Source organism: Bactrocera dorsalis, chromosome 2 (genome assembly GCF_023373825.1).
Source record: "Bactrocera dorsalis isolate Fly_Bdor chromosome 2, ASM2337382v1, whole genome shotgun sequence".
Lineage (NCBI taxonomy): Eukaryota > Metazoa > Arthropoda > Insecta > Diptera > Tephritidae > Bactrocera > Bactrocera dorsalis.
Genome location: NC_064304.1, coordinates 103,288,414 through 103,316,047, shown reverse-complemented (window position 1 = coordinate 103,316,047; position 27,634 = coordinate 103,288,414). Strand labels below are relative to the sequence as shown.

Here is a 27,634-nt window from a genome sequence, read left to right as displayed (position 1 = left end):
GTAGCGTTCTACAATAATGGTTGTAATACGTTTTAGCAACTCATAATGCAGCACGGTCTTTTGATCTTACAGAAGACAGATCATTATCAAGGCGTTATCGGTATTCGGCTTTCCCGTTTATTTGGATTGCCAACCAGGTTTCAGTAATGGAACTTCACTTTTTATCACCATTATTTTTTAACACAATTATATGCAAACCCGACTTCTTTTTGTAGCTTTCAAGCAGCATTTTTGGCTTGCAAAATCCCCTTTCAAAGTCTCAAGGCTCCTATTCACATGACACCCAATTTCCTTGCCTTTAAACGATTTGAAATGGCTGCTTGAGTGACTTCTGAAAAATTTACGAACCCTTATTATGTCTAGCAACAATCTTCATGGGGTAATGCATTCAGTTGCTCATCTTCAAACTTATTTAGCTGTCCTGCGCGGCATTCTTCTAGATCCAAATCTTAAAATCGTCAGGCTTGTGTTAGAGAGATGGCAAGAGGGCTCGACAATTCCGGCGGGACCGTTCGAATGATTTTGGTGGATATTTTGAGTATGAAACGTTTTCTTGCTCGACTCGTGCCGATGAAGCTGATTTTTTTTCTTTCAAAAAGAGTATCGTAAGCCGGTATCTTTGGACATGCTTGATCGGGCGAATTCTCATCCCACATTCATGGAGAGCATTATAGCTGCCGATGAGACATGCGTTTATGAGTTTGAGATACAAACAAGTCAACAATTATCGAAATGGAGAGGGAAAAACGAGCCGAAATCAAAATAATTACGCCAATGCCGCTCAAGACTAAAGGTAATGCTTATTGGTTTTTTCGATATTCGAGGTCTGACGCATCATGAATTCGCTCCGAAGGAACAGACGGTCAATGAGGAGATATATTTGGGTTTGGCCGTAATGAGGCGTTTGTGAACGAACATCCGTCGAAAACGATCGGAGTTGTGGAAGAACAATTCATGAATTTTACACGATGATAATGCACCATCGCATCGAACCACGATTGTGACCGAATTTACAGCCAAACACGCAATGAATACCATCCATCAACCACCGTATTTACCGGATTTGGCTCCGTGTGATTTTTTCTTGTTCCCCAAACTGAAATCACATCTCCGTGGAACCCGTTTCTTTTTTATATATATGTATTTATTTTAGCGAGTATACGTAACTAGAATAGGCTCGGATATGTCTTCCAGAGAGAACTATTAACGACCAGCTTTTAGCAAAATTGTTTGACGTGAGTTGGGTCTACTAACCAGAATGGAGCCAGATTTATACCTAGAATTCGCAGTCTTCCTCAAAAATATTGGGATAATGCTCTCTTTTGCTACAACAAACACAACAAAGACAATGGACTACGCAATTTATATTCCTGAATAATTTGACTAGTATAATAGATGTAAGATTATTTATGCACTATTACACTTTTGAACCCAAATATTAAAATTCTTTAGCTCCATATTTTTCTTAAAATTATAAAATATACATATGTATGTATGTATATATTTTTTTTGTTTGAGACGATATTTACCCATTGGAGTTCTCTCTTGTGGTCAGGTGTATAAAAGCTCCCCGTTGAATTAATCAATCAAAATGAAAATATGGAAAGAATAATAGAAATTGTACAAATATTTATATAACACATCTGTCGCCATATACTTACATATATATACATATGTACATATATACAGTCAACAAAGTTCCCGTGGTAAGTGAGCATTTCACCAGAATAGAATAAACGTGGTACAAGAGTGAAGTGCATGGCGCAAATGGACGAAATCAAGTGGACCACAAAAGCGTCAGCTTAAGTGGCTCGCCAAAAGCTAAGAGTATACAAAAAAACGAAGAGAACGCAGAAAATACAAAAATGATTGGCGCAAAAAGAGTGGGAAGTAGAATTACTAGATTGAAGGCCCAAACGACAGAGCATATCTAATCGAAGCGTTTCCAGCTGCAGTTTGGCACAAGAAGTGGCTGGCTGAGGCGTGCGACTATTATCATCATCATTACGTGAGCTGAATAAGCGAGTAAAAGCAAACAAAGTTTCTAAAAACCAAACTCCAACTATGTATGGCTGAGCGTACGAGTACTTACGAAAAACTAACACACTACTTGCAACGTGTGTAGTATTTGTGAGACTTAGCTCCAGCTAGACGCATTCAATGGTTCAACGCTAAACACAATAAGCTGGATTGGTGTGCAGAAAATTGCGGCTGCAACTGAGATTTGGACGCTCATTGTTAACGACATTGGCCATAGTGTCGAGCATCCGAGTCATATCTACTGGCCGCAGCAAATGAAGGCACTGACCGTGTGCTAACTAACAATGGTGTTGACAACAATGACACTGACAGTGACTGTCAGTCAATCAGGCGGCAATCAGTTCGACCCAAAGACAGCGCCGTGTGACGTGCGAACAATAATGAAATTGAAATGCATACGAAAGGCGAATACTGAAGAGTTGCCACGTACCCACATACCCACATACATATGGATCTGTCCAAAAGTGTGTATGCCGACATGCTTGAGTGGTGAGTGGTGTTCGAAGTGAATCGAACTTGCTTTGGTTGGGCGGAAGTGTGTACTGCTCGTGGCCTTGAGTTGAAAAACTTGTCTATTGTGCCATAAGAAGAAAAAGAAGACGAAGAAGAAGACAAAGAAGAAGAAGAAGAAACGAAGAATAAAGCATGAATTGACTATAGTTCGAGTTGCATATAAATGTCGTCTTCTGATGGAGCTGAGTGCGTACACTCTTCAAATGGTGGGCATTAAGCGCACTAGAAAAAAGAAAGATATGCTTGTAGTTGCTATGGAAACGTGTTTCTACTAATGACTTATCTATCTTTAACGAGTAGCTTTGGATCGGATTTAGGCTACAGCAGACATTTAAGATTCATTCAAATAGTGACGATGGAGCGGACGTTCCATTGCCCGATCATGAAGAAGTAAGAATAGCAATTACTCAGCTGAAGCACAACAAAGCGGCGCCGGCTGATGCATTGCCAACCGAGCTATTCAAATACAGCGGCGAAGAACTGATAAAGAGCATACATCAGCTTCTTTGTAGAATTTAGTCGGTCGAAAGCATGCCCGATGATTGGAATCTAAGTGTGCTCTGCTCATTCCACAAAAAAGAGACCTCACAATTTGCGTCAAACACCGTGGGATAAGCTTCCTAAATATTGCATATAAGGTTCTATCGAGCGTATTGTGTGAAAGATTAAAACCCAACGTCAACAAACTGATTGGATCTTATCAGTGCGGTTTTAGGACTAGAAAATAAGCTACCGACCAGATATTCACCATGCACCGAATCTTGCAAAAGACCCATGATCTTCGTTGATTTCAAAGCTGTTTTTGACAGAACGAAAAGGAGCTGTCTTTATGCCGAAAAACTAAACTAAACTGTGTAAACGGACGTTGAGCAAAACCAAAAGCTCCGCCAGAATCGGGAAGGACCTCTCCGAGCCGTTCGATATCAAACGAGGTTTCAAACAAGGCGACTCCCTATCGTGCGACTTCTTCAATATATTGCTGGAAAAAATAGTTCGAGCTGCAGGTCTGAGTAGAGAAGGTACCATCTTCTATAAGAGTGATGATATTGATATCATTGGCCTTAATACCTGCACCATTAGTTCTGCTATCTTCAAACTGGATAAGGAAGCGAATCAGATGGCTCTGGCAATGAACGAGGGCAAGACGAAATACGTATCTCCTGTCATCAAACAAACAGTCGTCGCACTCACGACTATGCTCCCACGTCACCATTGACAGTCATAACTTCGAAGTTGTAGATAATTTCGTCTATCTTGCAACCAGCATTAACAGCAACAACAACAATGTCAGACTCGAAATCCAACGCAGATTAACTGTTGCCAACAGGTGCTATTTCGGACTGAGTGGGCAATTGAGAAGTAAAGTCCTCTTTCGACGGACAAAGTTCAAACTCTACAAGTCACACATCATCCCCTTTCTGCTATATGGTAAAGAGGCATGGATTACGACAACATAAGATGAGTCGACGATTTTAAGAAAAAGGTTCAGTTGAAGATGTATGATCCTTTGAGCATTGCCAACGGCGAAAACCGCAGTCGTTGGAACGACGAACTGTACGAGATATACGACGACATTAATATAGTTCAGTGACTTAAGAGACATGGCTACGGTGGCTATGTCATATCGTCCGATTGGATGAAAGCACTCCAGCTCTGAAAGTTTTCGACGCAGTATCCGCAGGGGAAGCAGAGCAAGAGGAAGACCTCCACTCCGTTGGAGATAGCAGGTGGAGAAGGACTTGGCTTCGCATGGAAACTCCAATTGGCGCCACATTTCGAAAGGAAGAAACGACTGCCGCCGCACTGTTGTGAATTCGGCTATAACCGGTATACGCCAGTAAAGAAGAAGAATTTTTCTTAAATCATTTCGACTACATACCTTATCTTCTTTATTGGAATAGACACAGCTTACGTGCTTACATATACATATATCGAATACTTTTTCTCTCACATATTACTTAAATTGGCATTTAAACTTAATATTTGTTATTGGGTGGTGGAAAATAATCGCCACTTCTTGCAACCCGAAGTTGCTGCTCAACGGCACTTGACTATATTAGCTGAATACTTATCTAACGGTTTGTGGGCGATTGCATTGTGTAATGGCTGGGCTGTCAAGTTGTTTTCGTTACACTTCTACGTCTTCGTATTCGTCTTCGCCTTCTTCTTCTTTTTAATTTCGCTTTTCTTGCGGCGCCTTCGAGTGGCTGCAAGTAGCGAAAACCACTCAAATTCCACTTGTGCTGCTCATTTAATGTCACAATAATAAACCAGCAACAAAAGAAATGAAATATCGCCCAACAAAAAACGCACAGACACAAGCAAAGTGGAGAGCAGCAAACAGACGATTGTGCGATTGTGCAGTAAAATGTGCTAACGCTTGGTGAATGTAATAATAAAATAATACAATAGTAATAATAATCGCAATAACAAGCAGAAAAAATGCATTAACAAAAAACAACAACAACTAAGTGGTAATAAAAACAAACAATGTCGGTGTCTAACAATAATAACTGTAAAACACATTTCATTTATTTATGCTTATATAATCGCTCAATTATCAGCTTTGTTTTTATTGTAATTTTTTCTATATATTACATTACTGCCATTATATTATATGAGCGACATAATTGCATGTATTTAAGTATGGTTGTACGAGTATGTGTGTGCATGTGTAAGCGCTTGCAGTTATATAACCTTCAAGCGCAATTGCTGCAATTTGCTGCTAATTTTTCAATGTCACACACACGCAAGCAAAATCGACATATTTACATGCGTACACCCATATGTACATATGCACATATATGTATGTATGTGCGGTTGCATTGCATCACGTTGCAACGTTTACTTTTCACTCTTCTACCCGCTTGCACATTAACCCAGCGCTCTTGTACGTCAACTTGCGTGGCAGGCATATTGGATGTGCAACACTAACAAATGCTGCACGTCGCACGTCACAAGACGCACTGATTTTTCCTTCGCTCGTCTTTGATTTCGTTATATTTGCTCTTTGTCACATTCCGCATTGGTATTTTACAATCAAAAGCATTGCAAAACTATGCCAATTTGCAGTTGACTTTCGATGCTGCAACATGTTGCATGCAATGTAAATTGAACTGCACGAATTTTTCAATACTTTCTGATAAATCAATGACTTTTTGCTTCGCTTGTGTTCTTTGTCATGCAACTTTGCGAAAGGGCTGAGATTATCAGAGTTTTAACAGATGACATTGTAGATGGTGGATGGTGGTAAAACTGGTAGCTGGTGGAGCTAAAACTAGCGGTATTTATTGAAATGCTAGGCTAAGAACAGAAAGGGTCACCATATATTGCAAAGAGCTAAGGAAACAGAAAAAATTTGAAGCTCTGAACTCAATCCGTTCATCTCTTGAAATATTCGTGTCTATTAAATTACAGACGAAACCGAAGTCGTTTCAGAGTTTTCCACTATTGGCCAAGTCCGCCTGTCTGTATGTACGAGAACTAATCTCTCAGTCTTTGAGATATTGATATGAAATTGTGTTCATGTCCTTCGCTCCCTAAAAAACATACTCATTAGCCAGAACCGCCAATATAAAATCACTATATCACATAGCTGTCATATATGTATGTATATTGAACCATAGGGATCGAGGGCTGAAAACGAAAACTTTTTCATTTGCGGAGATATCGTCAAGAAATTTAGAATTAATGCACAAATTCAATATAGAAGTTAGGTCTTCTTAAGAGAACAAAAAATATTTTTCCAAATTGCCAAGTTTGACAACATAATTCTTCTCGAACTATTAACTTATAGTCAATATAATCGGCCAGCATTCATTATTGGGTAATATTCGACCGAATAGATCACGTCCAGCACGAAGTGAAGAAAACAAAGCAGCCGTAACTGAAAATATACACGAACACCATGAAGAGTCGATTCGGCGCCATTCGCGGCAACTCAGATCGACGTATGACGTACTTGGCACATTTTATAGCTCGTGCAAGAACTGAAGCCGCTCGACCTTTCCAAGCGATATCGGTTCGCTTTATGAACTCTTGAAAAGTTCCAAGAAGATCGGACGTTTTCGAGCTAAATTTTGTTCAGCAATGAGGCAAAATTGCCGCATTTGAGACGAAGACCAACCCGATTCAAGAGCTCCTATTTCATTCAGAAACAACAACGGTTTGGTCTGGTTTGTGGGCCGGTGGAATCATCGGTGCATATTTCTTCAAAAAGATTCCGGTGAGAACGTAATAGTCAATGGACCTTTATCGCGCCATGATAACCGACTATTTGATGCCTGAAATTGAAGGTCGTGATCACGGCGACATTTGGTTTCAACAAGACGGCGCCACTTCTTACACATCGCATCAATCAATGGATTTAATGAGAGAAAACTTTGGTGAGCAGATAATAACAATTTCACGTTTTGGGCCGGTCGATTGGCCGCGATCTTGTGATTTCACACCGTTAGATTGTTGCATGTAGGAATATGTATGTATGTAAAGTCTAAAGTTTATGTGGACAATTCCGCTTCGATTCAGGCTTTGAAACAAGACATCATGTGTGTCATTCGCCAGTTACCAATCGAAATGCTCGAACGATTTAACGAAAATTGGACTCAACGGATGACCCTTCTAAGACGTAGTCGCAGCCAATTTAAAAAATTTAATCCTCAAAAAATAAATGCCAAAGAATCTTCTTTCGAATCGTAATAAAAAATTTCCATTAAATTTGATGTTTCTATATTTTTTCTTAAAAAAAATTAGCCAACTTTGAAATGTCAGTGCATATTGGCTGCAAGTACTTTATAGCCTTTACAAACAAACCAACGACAACAGAATCATTCGAAACTGATTTGACGCTATTTAAACGGCGACTTGAAAGCGCTAACACACTTGTATGTATGTACATACATATGTATATGTATAACTGTTCTGGAGAACTTAAAAAAGAAATCTTAAGAACACAGTTCTACAACTTGAAATTTACATAATATAAATCACATTATTATATATAGTATGTAGGTATAACGACAACGACTGTACGCCCGTTAACCCAATTCTTCACTATACCTATACCACTCCCTCGCTCGTTCGTTATAAACCAAACGCGCATAATCATATTAGTTTAGCCATACTGGCGTCGTTTTACTTGACATTAGTCTTTCTTTTCTTCTTCCACTTTTCACAATTTTTTACAGTTCCAACTGCAATGCTGTAATTTGAAGATTTTTTTATCAGACCTGATTCTTATGCAAATTCGCCTACAAATGCATAATAAAATGTGAGCGCAATTTTGAATCGACGCACATGTTCCATAAGTTCATATGTACGAATGTCATAACGATGATACCAGGAGCCATGTGTGTAGAAAATATTAGGTTACGTATGTGGGTTGTTTGTTGTAGAAGCAGTAAATTGGTTACGATTCCTTAGGTACCCATCTGTTGATGTTGATTTGATTGTTGAAATTTGTTTTCATTGCTCGGCAGGCCGCAGCTGGCAGGCTGATAATCTCAAACGCATTTAAAAATTGACAAAGAATTTAATGCAGTCATGCGATTTACTTATAGATTAAAAAAATTGAAGGACGGTCATGCAGTTTGAAGCGAATAACGCTTAGTTTTTGAAGATACACTTATATTCTTTCCATACTCAAAGGAAAGAACCACATACTATTTGTTGCAGATAAAAGCGGCCAGAGCTCTCACAAGTATCGAAAATGAAAGAAGAAGCAAAGACCTTCGAAACATAAGCTCAAGGTAAAAAAATCGGAACCAGAGAACATACAACAACCTTCGATAAGCACTTTACCGTCCTTTCACGCTCCTTATCAGAACATTGCATTCTAGTGAGGAAATGTTTCGCAACTTTTGGAACTCCTTAAGTTACACAAAAATGGAAGAACGAAATTTAAACTTCAGATATGATATTAAGAAACAACTTGAATAAATTTAAGTCCTTTCCAAGCAACTGTGATCAACTGAATTCATACCTTGACATTTTGAATCATTTCGACTAATAACATGGGAATGACACTCGTAATCTTTTGATCATCATTTCTGAAGAAATAAGGATCGATGATTAGACCGGCCCACAAACCACACCAAACCGTTATTTTTCTGGATGAAATGACAGATTTTCAACATCTGCAAATTGCTTTTCGTCCCAAATCCATTGAGCCGGAAATGAAGCTCATTGCTAAACAAAATTTGGCTCAAAAATGTCGAATCTTCTTGGAATTTTTCACGAGCCCATAGAGGGAAGCGAAGTCGCTTGAGGAAGTCGAACAGCTTCAGATCTTGCACAAGTTGTATTTTGTACACTTTTTGTTGAAGATCTCGATGTACAATGCGCCAAGTCGTTCCATACGTCAGTCCGAGTTGCCGCGAACGGCGCCGAATCGACTCTCAACGGTCTTCATGTATACTCTCAGCTACGGCTGCTATATTTTCTTCATTGCATGCTAGACGTGGTCTGTTCGGCCGAATAATGTCCCTTAATGAATGCTGGGTCTCAAGATGGATATTGCGTATAGAGCGCTCAGTAAGCTGATTATGTTGACCATAAGTTGAGCGAATCGCACAAAACGCATTATTTACAAAACGTGAATTTTCGTAATAAAGTTGAACGGTTTGTGAACGTTGTTCTGACGTAGGTCTCTCCATGAAGAAATGCTAAACAATACTGAACAAAACTAACATGACAGCTTGACATGACTCACGCGTGATCTGGCAAAAAGAGGCTATTGAAAATGTAACTCTACATGGATCACCCCTTACAAGCATTTTGCACTAAGCCAAACTACCAAAAATAAGGTGGCAAAATCAAACTTTCTAAAAATATCCTAACCAGATGCCGCTGTTAATAGCCGTAAAATAATCCGTTTCATAAACTGGATCACTGAAATGGATTCATGTAATATTTTTTCAAGAAAATTGCTTTAAAGAACTACTCGTTGAAGATTTGCTTGTGAAACTTATTTGTCTATTTACTTGCCTAAGTACTCTGCATACCCTATGTAGCAATTAATTAACCTACAATATATTTTGTTGAATTAACCTCCCATATTTGCCAAGTAAATTATCCGCTTACAAACAGAGATAATGGAGAAATATAGATGCATGTGTGTACTAAATATATGAATCTAACGCAAGTGAGTGGCTCTTAGGTTCTGGAGGCTACGGCAACCACAGGCAAAGTTTAAAAAGAACCGAATGTTTGCACAAGCTACCACTCAACATTGCCTGGGCAACCGCATCCCAACCACAATGGACATGAGCAGTTTCTGCATGACCAACAGCGTCACTTAGGGCGTTCGTTCAACAGACTTACGGGCACAAGGATACCCTCTATATTAGGATTTTATACATAAACTTGGTGATGCGCTTTTGTATTCACTTTTACAGTGTTGTGCAGATAAATCAACAACATAAAGATACGACAAATGCTGTCGAGACACACAGTATAACGAGTCAACGGTGCTAAATTTATAGTATACATACTTCCTTCAAAGAATATCGAGCTTTTAAGGACAGGATGGCAACGATATGTTTGAACAAGTAGGTAGTCTGTGACCTTGTAATCATACCAGTCTTCTGAGGATTAGATATAGATTCCTACACGCTTGTTGTATAAAACAGTGCCAACAAATACACTTCAAACTATTGGACCGAGATTATTTTTTTTAAGTATTAAGCCGTTTCCATATTATTTTTTACCAAGCTTAAGCTCAGCTATATCCATTTTCTAACGTTCATTTGTTCATTTTCTCCAACAAAAATTCGATAACTACGGAAGGTGAGGTTAGAGGAGAAAATGCCTAGATATTTCCACCTCACCCTCCTCCATACAACTTTGACGATCAGCGCCTGATAAGCTCACGCGAGGTCATTGGTTCATTGCTAGAACGCAAGATACCAATGGATATCCAACCCGGCCCCAATCCGATGTGAACTGAACACTTTGGCTTTGCAGTTGCCAGCAATTCCGGTTTGAACAGGCAACCAACCGCGTCTGATGATACAGTAGTAGCTTGATGTTATTTCAATGAGGACAGACATTCCTTGACTAACTCTGAGCGCACAGTAAGTAAGTTGGGTTGACGGCTAAACCACTTCTATTCGCACAGTTGGATACCACATTGAGGTATCCTTCGGTTAGCTCATCGACGGTATATAGGAATTTTATTTTTACTATAAGAACAACATCGTCAGCATAGGATATCACAACCTCGTTCGCCGACATCTTTAAATAGGTCGCTAACCATCCAAAGCAGTGGGGATCTTGCTGGGTTTCTCCGTTAACCTTTACCACTGTTAACCTTTACGTCACGACCTTACCGTCGCAAAAAAAACTATATATGAAAACCTTTAGGTTCGATTACACATCAAACTTTTCGAGAGATTTAGCCACCGCTTCCAGCCGCACATTATTGGAGGCCCACTTGATGTCGAAAAAGATGCCAACAGCAAAATTTCTTCATGATACCTGCCTTCATTATAGGCATGCTGAACACCTTAAAGTTTACTAAGAGACAACTAGAAATGCAAGGAAAAAATGATTGAGCCGTGCTTCATAGTAAGATGCCAATATTTTTCAGAGTAAACAACGAAGGCAATCTCAAAACTCCGAGTATGTTTCTATCACGAAAAATATTTCTTTCGCAATTCATCAGACGCTCGGAAGCTGCCTAAAATTTTTTATAGGAAGTTAACTGAAAGTATTATGCTATTACTTATAAGATTTAAGATTTTAGAAATGTATGCATATTATACAAAATTTCATTTAAAGCTTTCAAGTTCATCAGGCTGACTGCCCATATTTCATTACGTAAGTAATTCAAGTAAAAAAAAAACTCCTTAACAACTGAGAGTGAATTACTTAGTGAGTGCACACAAACTGTCCTTCGGTTTTCCTAAGGTAATAAACACAAAGAATATGCACACAAGCGGAATAAATATTTCAAGATTTTCACATAATGAATGTAGGCCATGACAAGCAGGACGATGGCATGAAAAGCATGTGTATTTGCATTTTACTTCGTGTCAAAATAATAATGGAAAAACAAGAAATGAAAACAACTCAAAAGCATGTCTCGCAAATCCAGGTAATCAAAACAAAAAAAAAACTGAGAAACAACCGAATGATGAGATACGAAATTGAGTGTTAGGAGAATTTGAAATAAACGAATTTGTGAAATTCTTTCAGTTTTATTTTTCCTCTCGGCAACAGCAACATCTGAAAACCAATTAGCCAATTAAAGCAGAGAACATATCAAAAAAGCGCAAGGAAAATGGCCTGAAAATGTAGAAATGACTGACTTTGTCCCAGTAAACCAAGCCAAGTGAAAAGCAATACAACTTTAATGAGCTGTTTTGGAATAAGTCACAAAGGTTGACATGTCGTGATATCTTCAAAAAAATTGAGAAGAGTAAAACTTGTGCACGACCCCAGAAAGGGGGTCTGGTTTGTACGACCAACAGTACTTAAGCAACTGCTTTAATTATCTCGTTAAAAGATTGGTAGAATAAAACTTTTTGACTAACATTGAACAATCTAAGAAAGAAAGTGTTTAAGGGGACAGGGCTTGTAAGAACTAGTGTTTTGTTAGTGAAAAAATAATAGCATGATTACTTCTGACGAACCTTTTGGTAAGACGGAACAACAATCTGGACAAGCGCCACTCATTTTCTTTAATACCAAGTGGAGCAGTTAAATTATTAAAATGGATTCTATGATTGCCCACACTCACTCATTGTTCACGTGATCACTTCAAAAGGGCCTTTGCCGATCTTAGCAAAGTCTTAAACTGTTTTAATCTATAATAATCTATTATCCATACAACTTCGGTGAAAATTTTTCGTCTAGCTTGTACTAAATACGACCTAAATAAATCTGTACGTAGGTTGCCTTTTAAATTCTTTCAAGTACACCTTTTTGGTCTAATATACACCCAATATTTTTCTAGTTCTCGTCCTTTTAAAAGTATGCTGGGTACGCCATGTGCGAACCACATGCGAACCCTACTTGTTTCCATTGCTTCCGTCCTGATTCAGTTTTGGCAATGCCTACAGGGTATATGCACTAAAATGCATGTTAGCTGTTGCTGTGATCCTTTCCTCAGAGAACTGCTCTTTTGTAAAGTGCCGCTTGCGGGCATCTCCTATATGAATTTGCAAATATTTGTTGATAAATATGTTTGCACTTTAGACAGTACTCACACTACTTACGCAGATACCTACATAAGTACATGAATATCTGCTAAAATTCGTTACTTATTGGGAAATAATACGAAAGGTAAACGGAAAATGATACAACTTAGCAAATCCCTGGGAGGTAGATTTGGTTTAAATGTGGTCGCTTTAAGAGATTAAGGGATAACTTTGAAACGGATTGAAGGAAGTAATAAAGCGCTGACTGCTGGCTGTTCAATTAAATTAAATCTATATGATTTATTAGCCCAACCTTCAAAGGGCGTGTGTATAAATTTGATAGTTGTCAAATTGCGTTATTGGATCGTTTGAAGGACGAAATCACCGAAAAACGCCCGCATTTGAAGGAAAAAAGTTCGATTTCACCAAGCCAATCCACCGAGTTCCAAGTCAGTGAAAACGATGGCAAAAATCCATGAATTGAACTTCAAATTGCTTCTGCATCTACCGTATTCTCCAGCTCTGGTCTCCAGAAATTTTCCTCGAATGAAGAGGTTATGGCCAAAACATGTCGCGCTTGAGTGCGGCTTATTAGCAGACAAACTAACCTCACATAGCCTTCCTCATTCAATCTATGCACTAGGTCCACCACTAATTATAGACAAAGAAACATTTATGTGTTGATTAATATAACGGGTGATCCAAGTAGAGGTCCATTTTTCAGCCTTCAACGCTTGCAAATCGTTCAATTTTATTACGAAAATTCATGTTCTGTAAAGAATGTGTTCCGTGTGCTTCGCATTCATTATTGGATAATATTCGACCGAACAGAATACTTCCAGTACACAGTTAAGAAAATATAGTAGCCGTAGCTGAGAGTGTACACGAAGACCGTGGAAAGTCGATTAGGCGCCGTTCGCAGCAACTCGGACTGACGTATGGAACGACTTGGCGCATTCTACGTCGAGAACTTAAGTCGAAAGCGTACAAACTACAGCTTGTGCAAAACCTGAAGCCGCTCGACTTTTTCGAGCCAAATTTTCTTCAGCTATGAGACCCATTTCTGGATAAATGGGTATGTAAACAGGCAAAATATCCGGATTTGGGACGAAGACGAACCTGAAGAGATTCAAGCATTGATATTTCATCCAGAAAAAACAACGATTTGGTGTGGTTTGTATAGCATCATCGGTCCATATTTCTCCAAAAATGATACCGGTGAGAACGTAACCGTCAATGGCGAAGGTTATCGCGCCATGTTAATAGACTATTTGATGCCTGAAATTGAAGCTCGTGACCAAGACGACATTCGATTTGAACAAGACAGCGCCACTTTCCACTAATCATATCAATCAATAGATTTATTCAGAGAACACTTTGGGGAGCAGATAATTTCACGTTTTGGACCGGTCGATTAGCCACCAGATCGTGTGATATCACACCGTTTGAATTTTTCCTGTGGGGATAAGTAAAGCCTAAAGTCTATACAGACAATCCCGCTTCGACTGGGGTCTTGGAGGAAAACATCACGCGTATCATTCCAGTTACCAGTCGAAATGCTCGAACGAGTCATCGAAAATTGGACTCAATGGATGGACCATCCGAGACGTAGCCGTGGCCAACATTTGAAAGAATTGATAATAAACATTCCCCATAAAATATTAAGTTTGTTTGATTTTTCTTTAAAAAAGTAGGGAACTTCGTACGCAAATGCAGTATGAGTAAACATATGTGTATATATGTATATGTGAACCTATTGTTTGTGCTTGCAAATTTTTTCCATAGCTCCGGAGACCAGTTGGCGCAGATGTTTGAGACATCACCTGCATAGTGTCAAAGAAAATATGTGTTGCCACGTGCGCTCTGCGAATAAGGCCAACAGAAAACGAAAAAAAAAGCTGCAGCAATGGAGCTTGGGGCGCATTGTCTTTGGACACATACAATAGGTATTGACTAGTTTATACACAGATTTTTTATTCTTCGTTTACTCGCACTTCTAAGCTACATACGACTCGTATATTTGCTTACCACTCTGGCGCTCAGCTTGTTTGCGCTTGGCTGGGAGCTCGACTTGCACGGCATGCGGTAATGCTTCCTTTGGCTAACAGTGCTTGGCGCGGCTGTAAACATATATATTTTATACATACATATATAGATATTTCTGCTCTACTTTATCGTTTCACAGACTTACATATAGATACATGTACTCGTATATAGGTATGTATGTATTTAAGTCTTTTCGAATTGTATGCCACGCTGGCATGCTTCTTATAGCGCTCCTTTACGCTTTTGTCTAAGCTAAAATAATTCCTCTAATTTTTCCCACTTTAATTTGAGAACTTTTACGAACTTTACCGCGTTTACTCAATCTAAGCTGCAAGCCCGTAAAAATGTGGCAAGAGAATGAAAAATGACTTAAGTACGTAAGTACGTAAGTAGTTAAGAAGTAGTGGGTTGACGTGATGGAAAAAAATAAAAATTGACGAGATTTTCAACTCTAAATGCAGCTTTTAGAATTCCTCCTCATTTTTTTTTGAATTATATATTTTATTTTTTTAAGTGCAGATAAGTTGCACAGCAGACAGGAGCCACAGGCACTGAGATATGAGCTCCTTGCGTATTTAAGTCCAACATGTCGGCCATAGAGTCATGTAGGTATGTATGTGTGCATGTATACATATGTACATATTTCCCTCGCTATGAGAACTTTATCACAGACAAATAGCGAGACTTTGAAGTCACATGAAAAATTATTCCGAGTGCGGAGCAGTCACTTTAACTCGTTCACTACATTTACAAGTGAGTTTTATACGCTGTCGGATACAATAAGCAGAGTTCAACGGCTTCTTATATTCTTTTAGTATGCTTTTCACTATGGCAATATGTACATACATACATATATGTATATATTTCAAAATAATATACGAAGGTGCATCGAAAAGTAATTGGAGTTCGACTGGTCCGGGTGGACAGTTCCCTTTGGATAATATGGTTTTTTGCCGTTTTTGGCAATCCTCTTGTTGCAATTTGGCGAATCACAATTTTATCGTAAAATTTGACATTTTTTTGTTGTACATACTCGAAAAATTTTGACGTAGGAGCGCTATTTGTGTTATTTACAGTGACTTAAAAATATTCAACTCGACCAAATAAGTAAATTGCAAACATTTTCGCGCGATTATTTTTTAAAAATTTCGTCGCGTATTAACTCAGCAGTGCAGCAATGAACTGAATTCAAACTTTAGCGATGAAACTCTATCGAGGACCAGCTTTATGGATGGTATGGGGAATTGAACCGAGGATCACTCTAAGACGAATTTCGTGAAATTTGTCCAAAATAAATTATTGCCCGGAAACTATTGATGTTATGTCTAAATTAATATTGGCAGATCATCGTGTGACCTATCGTGGGATAGAAGAGATAACTAGAGGTCAAGGTCAATATTGCCTGAACATTTGATTTTACAAAAAGAATGTTTACGTTGGATCCCAAACAATTTGTCATTTGATGAATCGAGGATTTATGTGATGAGCCCGAAAGTAAACAGCTGTCAACTGTATGTGTGCTTCCAGATTAACTAAACCCAACAAAAGTTGTTCGCGGACGAGGAACTTCCAAGCGAATGGTTGCCTGTTTCTTTTGTTGAAAAAGTGGACATATCGCAACCATATCACTGAAATAACGCAGAACAGTAAATTTTGAGTGGTACAGAACCATTCGTGTGTCAATTGTCTTTTAAGAAATCAGGAAAACCAACCGCCGGAGATGGATCACTCTCACACCTCGACGGAAACAACCGCATTTTCGAGCACTCAAAACAATGATTAGATGAGTCATGTGGGCACCGAATGACTACGTTGATTCCCGTGCGAAAAATATAAACTAAGAGGTCTACGTTTTTCGACAACTGAAGAGGCGGTTGATGCGTTCAGCAGGCATTCAATCGGAGGGATATATTTGATTTTCTGAACAGTTCATAAAACGCTTAGCTCCGTCTTCTTAGACTTAAGAAAGACAACTTGGACAGACGATATTGTTAAAGTTTTAATATTTAATAATACTACATTGAACTATTTATTAATACTACTTTGAAGTCGAACGCATGAGCAATATCTGGCCAATTGCAAATTTTTAGATCCAAAGCCACGCTCCAAACAGTTCATTGACCGTCAAGTATACTTATGTTTAAGAAATTAGGAGTCCAAAAAATATGCAATCCACCTGACAGAGTTTAGGAATTTATTGCGGAAATCCCGCAGAATCATATCTCATTCATCCTTATTAAATATTGGGGTCTAAATGATTATTTGCTAGTCCCAAAGTAGAGAAAGTCAAGTTTTAAGCTGTTATGAAGGACGATAGCGAAAGTTGAAACCAATGGCAATACTAGTTATAAAACAGTATTAAAATGGCAGTCAGTTCAATTACTTGTTACCACACCCTTGTATGTTCACTTGCAACTTGGCGTTCTGGCCCCAAAAGTGGCGTCATTTGACGCTTCAGTTTAGAAGATAAATCGTTCGTTTTATCTTTCATTCCCAATAATAGTGAAAATATGCTATTTAAGCTATTTAATAGCAGCAAGTAAAAGGAGAGCCACACACAATAGGGAGGGTGCTCAGTGTAATCGAAAACTATAAAATTTATATGTTTTTTTTATAGTAAAAATTCATTTTATGATAGCTATAATAATTTGGTTACAGTTTGGAGTACATAACCTGTTTATAGCTATACTTATGCGCTAAGTTAAGTTAGAGTGGCATGAATAGTAATGGTTCATACTATTTTTTTTAACTTTGAACTTTGATGAAGACAAGGCATATTATATAGAGAAAATCGCATTTTAAGAATTGATTACTGCTCAGAAGTTGTTCAATAGCTTCAACTTGCGTTTTTATAAAAATTATCTTAGTCTGGGAGCTTTTTTGTGCTTTTGGCTTTAGATAGCATCTAAAGGTTTCTTTTTTTTGAGGCCTGAGCTTAAGATCTCAGGAACTCTTTATGAATTACGATTCCATGTACTTTATTGTGATTATTTCTCGAAATTATGATTCCTTGTAGCAAACTTTGTAAAATTTTGATATTAGTAACCGTTTGAGAAGTGCAAGACTCGATAATGGAGCAACGAAACAATGCTTGAAATAATGCGATTAATTCAAAACTAAAGTTGAAGCCAAATTTTACAAAGCCTTCCAGTTTTTTGAGGATCGTTTACTGATGGATTTCTAACGGATATTTTTAGAAGTAATTCATTTTGTCTTTATAAGTATTATATTACCCACAGACTCGTTTACCATCTCTTCTAACCGGTTCTTGCTTTTTTAACAACTTTCTTAATAATGAAACCAATACAACATCAGAATATAAATTCAATACACTTACCTTCAATTTAATGGCTTATATTTACTTGTGCTGTTTCAAATGTTATGAAACGAATTCATATGGAATTTTTAGTTTAACTCAACGCGCATAAGAATTGTATGCTGAAATGGTACAAATAAGGAACATTTTATTAGAAAAGATAATATGTTTTGCATTATTTATTATTTAAAGAATGAAGTGTGTTTAATATTATATACATATATTTATATATGTAAGTATGTACAATACACTTTTCTTACTTCTCTTTTAAGCGCATTACTACTAGCAGAGGTATTGCCACAGAACACAGGATTCTCTTATGGTATTCATTGCGTTTTTGGCTTTAAATTCGGTCACAATCGTGGCTCGATGTGATGGTGAATTATCATCGTGTTAAACTAATGAATTGAATTGTTCTTTCATAATTCCAGCCGTTTTGAATAAATGTTCTCACGCAAACGCCGAAATACGGCCAAATAGAACTCTTTATTGACTCCTCTTCAAGAGAGTATCAAACTAAGTCTTGGACTCTAAAAAACAAATTTTAGCTAGGAACTTATCTCGATTTAAAATGTTGGACTTTAAGCACTTCTTCGTTTGGTTATGAAACAGAGATGAACTATAAAATACTGTTTAACCCAGTTAGTTACCGATTCTACACACTTTAAACCATACTTAAACCGATCAAACAACAAGCCTCATAAGTTTGGGCTTCTGGGTTTTGCGTATGTTAACATTTCTATAAAACTTTATTATACAACTTACGAAAATTTACCGTAATTTCCACGCAGATAATGCACCATGTACATATGTATACACCTGAACATATGTACATATGTATGTAGATACGTACTCATACGCATTAAACACAGGCTAGCATAATTTTTCTGCTGTCAAATTTTGGCTTTATTTCGCTCGTAAGTCATCGGGCATTACTTGCATTATTTCACCTTGTTTTTTGCTCTCATTTTAGTCATGTGCAGTTGGCTGATATGACAAAAGTCTATTATACCAAATTTATGAGCATTTTGGTGACATTCAAGAAATTATGGAACTAAGCAGAAAGAAAAATAGTGTCATATTTGAGGAAGAACAAGAAAGCAAGGTAGGTAATGTAAGAACGGATAAGCATGCATAAGTTTACTGGAAAAGACTGACGAGCCTTTTATGTATGTATGTATGTATGTATGTATGTAGATATAAAGTAGTTTAATATAAGGTGCCCAAGATTTAGCTAAGCATCAAAGTCATCATTTTGTACAGTGATGAACGGAATCAGTGACATTTTTACACTTGAAGGATTTGAAGCGGCTCTTCGTGATAAATTCGTTTTTGGATGGCAGCTAGCAGCTTTAGCAAGTTGTTAGTGTGGGTCAAGGCTTCGCCATAAAGTTCAACAACTATTTACTTAGTGAAGAAAAAATTAAAGAAATACAGAGCGGTCTAATTATGAACACGATGAAAAAAATCCTTTTCGTTGTATCCACGGCGCACATTGACTCAATGTAATTCATAGCGAGTTAATGACAAATGTTTTTTCGGCAAAATCAATACAGCTTTTTGCACGGTCCAAAAGCATGTCGAATGAATGTTTCAGCTCGTTGGCCGGTATGGCCGCCAGTATTTCGGTACAAGCCTTTTGAATGGCCTCTTCGTCTACATAAAGCTTTCCTTTCATTGTCAGGTAATGACATATACCACGACATTGTGGTTCCATATACCAATATCAATATTTTTTGACTTTTGCCATATTAGCTTTGTAAGGGTGCCCGGTCACAGCGGCATCGTGGGAAATTGTCAATGAGCCCGCAGCTCATGAGGTTCGCGTTCTAGCACTGGACCCATTCCCACAACAGCAGGTTCTGCGATATCGAAATTAACTCAGGTTCTTCCGGCCAAGGGCTGTTATTTCGAGGATCTTACCGGCATCGGCAGAAATTGCAAAGCTAATGAGCTTTCAGCTCATGAGGTGTGAGCGAGTTGTTTTTCCGATGCACTAGTTACCTTTGGCAAAGTCAATATAGCCGCAATTGTGGGTGTACTCACTGATCACTTTTCCCTCTATTGCCCGACTTTTGCCAGAGTAAAATATCTCGGTAGGCGGGACCGCATACCAAACTATTTATTCCATAACGTTTTCCGAGCATCTTTCAAACAGAAGTCTTTGCTATAAGTCAGTGCGCAGAACTCAATCGTTACCACAACTATCGAAATTAGCGTATCACCACACTAGGCGACAGTGAGGTTAAATCGCTTTTAGTAGAGGAGTGTATAGGTGTCGGGACATAAAGGAGTTGGCGACAATGAGCTCGCCGACGAACTAGCCCGCGCTGTGGCAACGTCCAGGATGATGGAGCCAGAACCATGCATTGCAGTGGGGGCCACACTTTTATGGAGAAGAGAGTGGGGAGAGAACTGCATTGGCAGTAGGATCCTGGAATGCGTCGAGACAAATTCCTCCTTGTCGCGCTCTATACAAGGCGCTACAGGCCCAGGAAACACTTGCCCAACATGGGCATAGTCTCTTGTGCAAACTGCCGGTTCTGCAACATGGCACAGGAAACCCCAGAACCCATGATTCTGTATTGCCCAGCAATATGCAGAAGCAAGCTCAAGGCCCAATTATCCATCTACGTGGACAGGAATTACATCCCCTCAGTAACGCCCAGCAGGCTTCGGGATTTGGTCAGGATATTGGACCTTGGTGACCATACATATGTGATAGAGGGTAGGGCACAATAGACCGTAGGTCGCAGTGCAGAATTTCATTTTTTATTATCTATCTATCTATCTCGGTAGTTAAACACTTGGAGAACTTAGCAAAGTGGCTGAGATTGATATAAACCGCCCTAATAAATTTGTGGTGAGCTCAGAACGTTTCGTCGATCCATATAGATTCTATGCTTTTCTAGATTCTAAGAGGTAACAAGTATTTGAACAAACAACAATATCTGTTCAAGTAAGATTCATCGATTTTTGGATCAACCCGACGGCTTCCTAATCTAACTTATGTATATCGGCTAAAATTTTTAAGAAAATGCAAAAGCTTTGACTGTTCAGGTCGAAGCCAACACTTCAAGCGTTATTAGTGAGGAATGACCAGGTTCCTAGGCCTACCGTTGGATAACGTCGACGACAACTTATCTAATCCTTACCATCCTAAGGGAGTTTAGCTTATGTTACAACTACAACAGCATCAGAAATTACCAGGTATTTGGGTAAAAGTTTCTTAAATTCGGAAGCAGAATATTTTAGTTTTCCTATATTTAAATTTACTACAATATTTTTTTCCTGTATTCTAAGTCTTTCATATTTAGTATTTTCAAAAGCATTCACTTACTTTGGCACACTCCGCTCATTTGCACAAGCAAACAGTGAAGCGAAATCGCAAATTTAATTTTTTATGATCCTCACCTTCGGCAAATAGCGCGACCTTAACCTTAAACACGAAAACTTTTAATGAGCAAAATTAAGTTAAAGCTTTTAAATAAAATTAACGCATAATGAAAAGTGTAGAGATTCAGAATACAAAATGTGGGCACGCGTAGAAGCTGGTGGTGCTAATTTTCGACCGCAGCAATGGATACTTAAAACGCTTACAACAAAGTAAAATGAAATAAACAAACAAAAAAGTAAAAAAAGCAAAATGCAACAACAAAAACACACATTTTTAATTAAGCACCACAGACGATGCCACAAATTGTTGAAGCTTTTAGTACACTCACACAAGCACACTTCCCTACACACACACACACACACACACACATACAGGCAGGCACAATCAGGCAGATGCGTGGCTTAAGACAAGCGCTTGTGAAGTAAGTTAAGCAATGGCAGCGGCGACTGTCGACGAGTTTAGCTTGTTGCGTACTTTTGGCAGGCAACAACAACAACAAGAAAGGGGAGGAAAAGCCAGTGGTGCCGGTAAACGTGCAACAGCAGCAAATAACAAACTCAACTCAACTCATCTCAGCAGCAGCAGCAGCAAACTAACTAACTAACCAACTAACAAACTATGTAATATATATTTGTATATACATATGTATGTATGTATGTATATAGTATGCAAAAATGTGTTTCTGTGTGAGTGGCTGTGGAGTGCACGACGGAACTTTAACCAAACAGGATAGGCAGGATAAAGTGGTGCGGGTTGTGCGTCGAATTCAATATACCTACCCGAAAGCTACCAGAATGAATGTGTGACGGGAAGTACAAGACTTTTGGCCTTGTTAAATTTCGAAATATGAAATAATTGAAGGCAAGTATGCAGCAACAAATATTTGTCTCACCCGAACACCAAACACCCTCTCGCTCACAACCCCAACCACAAGCTCCAACATAATATCAAGCAAAAATTGCTGGCACTTTGCTCTTCTATTCAGAATACATTTTGTTTGCGTGTTCTTGTTGTTGTTACTGTTGTTTTTGCTGTTGTTGCGCATAGTCATCGAAAAGTTAATTTCCCAAAAACATGGCAATTAGTGTGAAAACCTACGAAATACCAAATGTCCAGCTGATGGCAACCCACCCACACAAAAATAAAAACAATCAAACAACAACCTCAACATCGGTATTGCTGGCAATAAAGCTCTGTGCAGCCTACAAGTCATCTAGCTACGGTACGTACATACATATATAGTATACACCGACTCGTCTCTCTATTGAATACCGACCAACTTTCGTCAAACCACTCAGCATTTACCACAACTACTCATCAATTGCCGCAACACAAAAAAGGTCTTTGTTAGTGGCGGGGTGGGGAAGTGCGAAAAATTGTGATGCGCATTCCGTTCGCACGCCTACACAAAGCCACAGGTATTCTGGGCTCGAAGGGTATGAATATTGAAAAAATTTGTGTGCGAGTATATTTACAAGCATGTTTGTACAGAGTTTATGAGTATAAGTTGCATGAATTTGCGATGGAAATTTTGTAAACTTCAATATTTTCAAACTAAGAGCAGGAAAATGTTTGGCGCCGAAAAGAGGCGCACAGCTTTTTCTGATCGCTGGGCGCTATTACCACCACTTTAACGATTTTTGGCGCACTGGCGGTATATTGGCTGTAATTTTTTCTTCTCAAAGTGGATATAAGTAGCAGTTATCGCAGCCAAAGCTTCAGCATAAAGGCTTATTGAAAAAATTTTTTCTCTTCTTCATGGATCGAAGAAATTTGCCAGGGATAGTACGAGTATGTATCGTAAATTCGAAATCTGTTACCTTACGACGGAGATCTCGGGGATTACACTTGGACAGTTGAAACAAAGTCTTTTTTGGCCTCGGATGGATAATGTAGGGGTTTTAAATAGGGCACCACAAAAGTACACCGATAGGGACGGCAAACGACGTCCGGTCTTTTGACATTTCTCTTCGGTAAGGTTTATCCTTTCAACATGGAAAACTATACGATCCGACAAGGAGTCGAAATTATTAAAATTAACTACCGAAATTAGGCGTTAGTGGCCTCAACTTTGTAGCTTGTTGACCGATTTACCAGATCTACGGCGGCGCTGATAACGTGGGTCGAGGGTTAAGGCTGAAAGCTCTTCAGAGACAAAAACTAAAACTACAGAACAGGCGATTTTTTTTTATGCGACGGATTCTTGGTTGCACTGTGAAATCTTGAAATATTGTATGTAGGACCTAATGGATGGTATTATACCACACACCATAAATAATAGTTAAAAAAAAATGCTTTCCAATATTGAATATGATGCTTTATAGGTCGACTTCGAACCTATGGATACAGATTTTGAAATTAGATGTTTATTAAAAAATGAATGAAAACGCTACCGAGTGTGTGGATTGATATTTTGAAAAGAGATTTCTAGTGAAAAATGAAAGCTGAGCTCCATTAGCCACACCTTCAGTACGGCGGCCACTAAGATACCAGATTACCGATAAGCTCTAAACATAATATGAACATTGTAAGGAGGAATCGGCGAAACCTACATATTTACAGACGGATTAAAGTGTGAATTAGGAACAGAAGCCGGCTTTTTCCATAGTAAATCATGTAGCTTCAAATTAAATTACTAATATTTAGTCTTTCAGTTCAAAATTGTGGGTATAACAGAAGGTGCCAAATGGCTTTTGATCTAACCAGTAAATCCTTAAACTTGTAGGGTATAATCAGGCATCTATTAATGCTATCCGTAGCGCCATATCTAAATCTTATTGGGTTAGGTTATACAAGCAGGCGATGACTAGGTTCTTAGTAGGCAACTTGGTTAAACCATCTGGGTATCCAGTCATATAGGTATAGCAGACGAGCTGGTCTGGAAACAGTTGGAAACACAATTCCACTGCTGCCCCAGGCCACTCAGCTACTTCAAAGATTATTTGGAGCAATGGACCCTAGAGGAATAACTCAGATCTTGGAATACTAACAACATAGGGGTTTTGGTGGACAGACCCAAAAACGCGTACTTCTAGGCAAAAGAGAACTTGGTGATGTTACAGTGGTCACAGGGCACCTACCCTTAAGACTCCAGTTTCAGAAAATGGGAAAAAGCTTGGTCGAGGGAATGCAGAGCAAGCATGAAGGATAATGGGAATCTGAAAGAATATTTATGCGAATGCCCAGCTCTCAGCCAGATTAGACGGCATATATGTGACATTGGGCAGTTGTGATGAAAGAAAGCTGATTTATTTACCAAATCCACTAAATTTCTGCATAAGGCTTAATGTGGTAATCACTCAAGATCGCAATGAGCCTAATTATGCACTAAGTGCGGCCGCCTGCGATCTAGCATTCATCCGCCTCCCTTTTCAACCAAACAGCCATTTAATTACTTTAAAGTTTGTAAAACCGCCGTTGCGTTTCCTAACAGGTCTACAAGTTGGTTGTAATATTTACAAGCACCGAAACTACCGACAGTCTCTAGCACTTTAAATCAAAATTGATTTTACTTCCCCCAACAACCCTCGCGCGCTGCATGCATATTTGAGTAATTAATTAATAACTAAAGTTCTAGTTAATATCACCCTGTGTTCCCCTTCCGCGTAAATACGAGTATGAATTGCTTATTACTTTTTTCGGCGTTATTACCGTTATTGTTTCTGTGCGCCTATGTATGTATATAAATAGTTTTTACAGCTGCGATCTCAATTATGTACGTATATATGCTTGTTTACCTCTATACATACATACTATATATTTGGCCAAGTAGTAGGCAAACGGGGACTTCCTCACTCAGCTTACAGCTGCCGGTACACCCTTCTGCACTTGCCACTTAATATCGTCATGACTTTTCCCACATCAATCAAAAGTTTGCCATCAACATCACTAAAGTTTCCCAACACTGCCATGGGCGAGCGAATATAGAACAAAACAGTAGCTGCTAAAGGTGAATGGGGGCGAATACGGAAGGGGTTTCGTAACTGAAAAGTGCGATAAAAGCAGAGGAGGTGGAGGTGGGCGCGCATAAAGAATGAATGGGCTAACATTTCAAGGAAGTTGAACGGCACTGACAGCGGTCGGGGTGGAGATAACTTAAGTATTAACATGGACATTGACAAAGATGTTGACGATACTGATGGCGATGAACAAGAGTACTACTTGTCAACATAGCTTTCAAAAACATTTTCATTGTTATTGATGGAAAGAGCTGGTACGAAGTGTATAGGTAGCCGGGGAAAAATTTTATTTAATAAAGAGATTGGAAATATTGCAAAACAGATAATGGATCTATGACGTTTGCATGTGTATTAGCAGATGAATTAGTACTGAATAGCCTTTGAGAACATAATAGCTCAACTCGATTTGTACATATAGTATGTAAAGAATGATCCATTTCGAGGTCTTTGTAAAGAAAAAACAAATAAACTTAAAATTTAATGGGGGATGTTTATTATCATTCGAAGGAACATTTTATGGCATTTATTTTTTTGAATATCGCCGAGATCATGAGCTTCAATTTCAGGCATCAAATAGTCGGCGGGATAACGATCGCAATTGATGGTTACGTTCTCACCGGCATCAGTTTTGAAGAAATATGAACCGATGATTCCAACGGCCTACGGACCACACTAAACCGTTGTTTTTTTCTGGATGTAATGAAACTTCATCCCAAGTTGCTGCGAACGCCGTCGAATCGACTCTCAATGGTCTTCGTGTACACTCTCAGCTACGGCTTCAACTTGTATTTTCTTCACCGCGTGCTGGACGTGGTCTATTCGGTCGAATATTATCCAACATGGATCTAAAGATGGGTAATGGTCTTGCGAATAGTATGCTCAGTAGGCCGATTAATTTGACCATAAGTTGAGCAAAGTGCGTGAAAGATATTCTGTACAGAACATGAATTTTCGTAATAAGGTTGAAAGGTTGAAATGTCAAACAATACTGAATAAAAATAATGACAAATTGGCACGGCTCATGCTAGATATGCTAAAAAAGGGCTATAGAAGAAAGTATCTTTACTTGGACTACGACTTAAGATTATGGTGGCCTAATAGGCTATAAAGACTTGTGAATTTCAAAAATTTGATTTTTCCTCACTGTCCGCAACCTCTTATCGGAGGTCTACTTGAAGAAGATCGGCTACGGGATCAAAGAAATCCTTTTTCCATTATTTTCATTTATTTATTAAATAAATACGTTATTTTTTATCTTCTAAGCTTTTGCGAGATTTTTGGGGTTCTTAGTAAAATATTATTAGTTTTTAATTATGAACTTGAAAATTCAACACAAGAAATTCGGTTCAAAGTGCTCAGATTTCCTATTTTTTCCTTAATTAAAAATGAGCAGCAAACATTTGTGTGTCTCTTTTGCTCATTTCACGAAAAATATGAAACCAGCCAAGAGGTCATGGAATAAATTCGAAAAATGCTTGCCATAGCATGCTTTGATTAGACATTTTTCCGGCATATAGCAACGCAAGCATTAATTTGCTTAGACGAAGCATGCCGAGAATTATTTCAACTCTCTCTCTCTCTCTCTATTTACCAGTGTTCAAGGAGTTTGCTACTCCATTTTCATGACTGACTTCAAGTATTTTAGTGGTTTCCTTTTCATTCAGCATTTCTATCTCCGGTTTGCTAAGGGCTTTTTGTGCACGCTGCCACTTCTATTGAACTCTGCTGAAATTGCTGGCTGGAGTTGGTACCAAATAATTTGAAAGTAAATGCAAACATACGTACATTTATTGCATTCACATGGTCAAGCAGTAATAGAGAAGTCACCGGAAGAATTTGAGAACTTTTTACTCTTTAATACATTTTCGACGAAGGAAGAAGTAAATTTGAGCTTTAAATGCCTTTCATTTCAATCTTGATTTCAGAGTTTCTTTTTGTACTTGTAATATCATTAAATAAGGTTTCAACTTGACTTGGCGGAAATTAAAAATAAACAAGTTTTTGGATTGTGTTCGAGTATAAACGAACATTTCGTACTCTTGCAACTTAGGATAAAAGCCGGGATAATACCGTCAGGTACATAGGGTTTGTTACTTATATGGGGTCTAGAACAAGTTTTCACCCGATTTTATTTATTCTATGCACAAATATATTTCCCGTCTGCAGACCAACACAGCGGCCGATGGATTGCCAACCGAGCTATTCAAATATGGCGGCGAAGAAC

At 38.4% G+C, this 27,634-nt stretch overlaps 1 protein-coding gene across 3 annotated transcripts in view; it reads right to left on the bottom strand.

Moving 5' to 3' along the window:
• Positions 1 to 27,634, bottom strand: part of LOC105232669 (cadherin-87A) — a 146,902-nt gene that overhangs the window by 48,552 nt on the left and 70,716 nt on the right. For 2 of the 3 annotated variants that reach the window (XM_049450550.1, XM_049450551.1), the window contains exon 3: positions 18,076 to 18,176. The exons of the other annotated variant lie outside the window; for it this stretch is intronic. The gene's annotated coding sequence lies outside the window, so the exon portion shown is untranslated. The remainder of the gene's footprint in view (positions 1 to 18,075; positions 18,177 to 27,634) is intronic. 3 annotated transcript variants of the gene reach the window in all.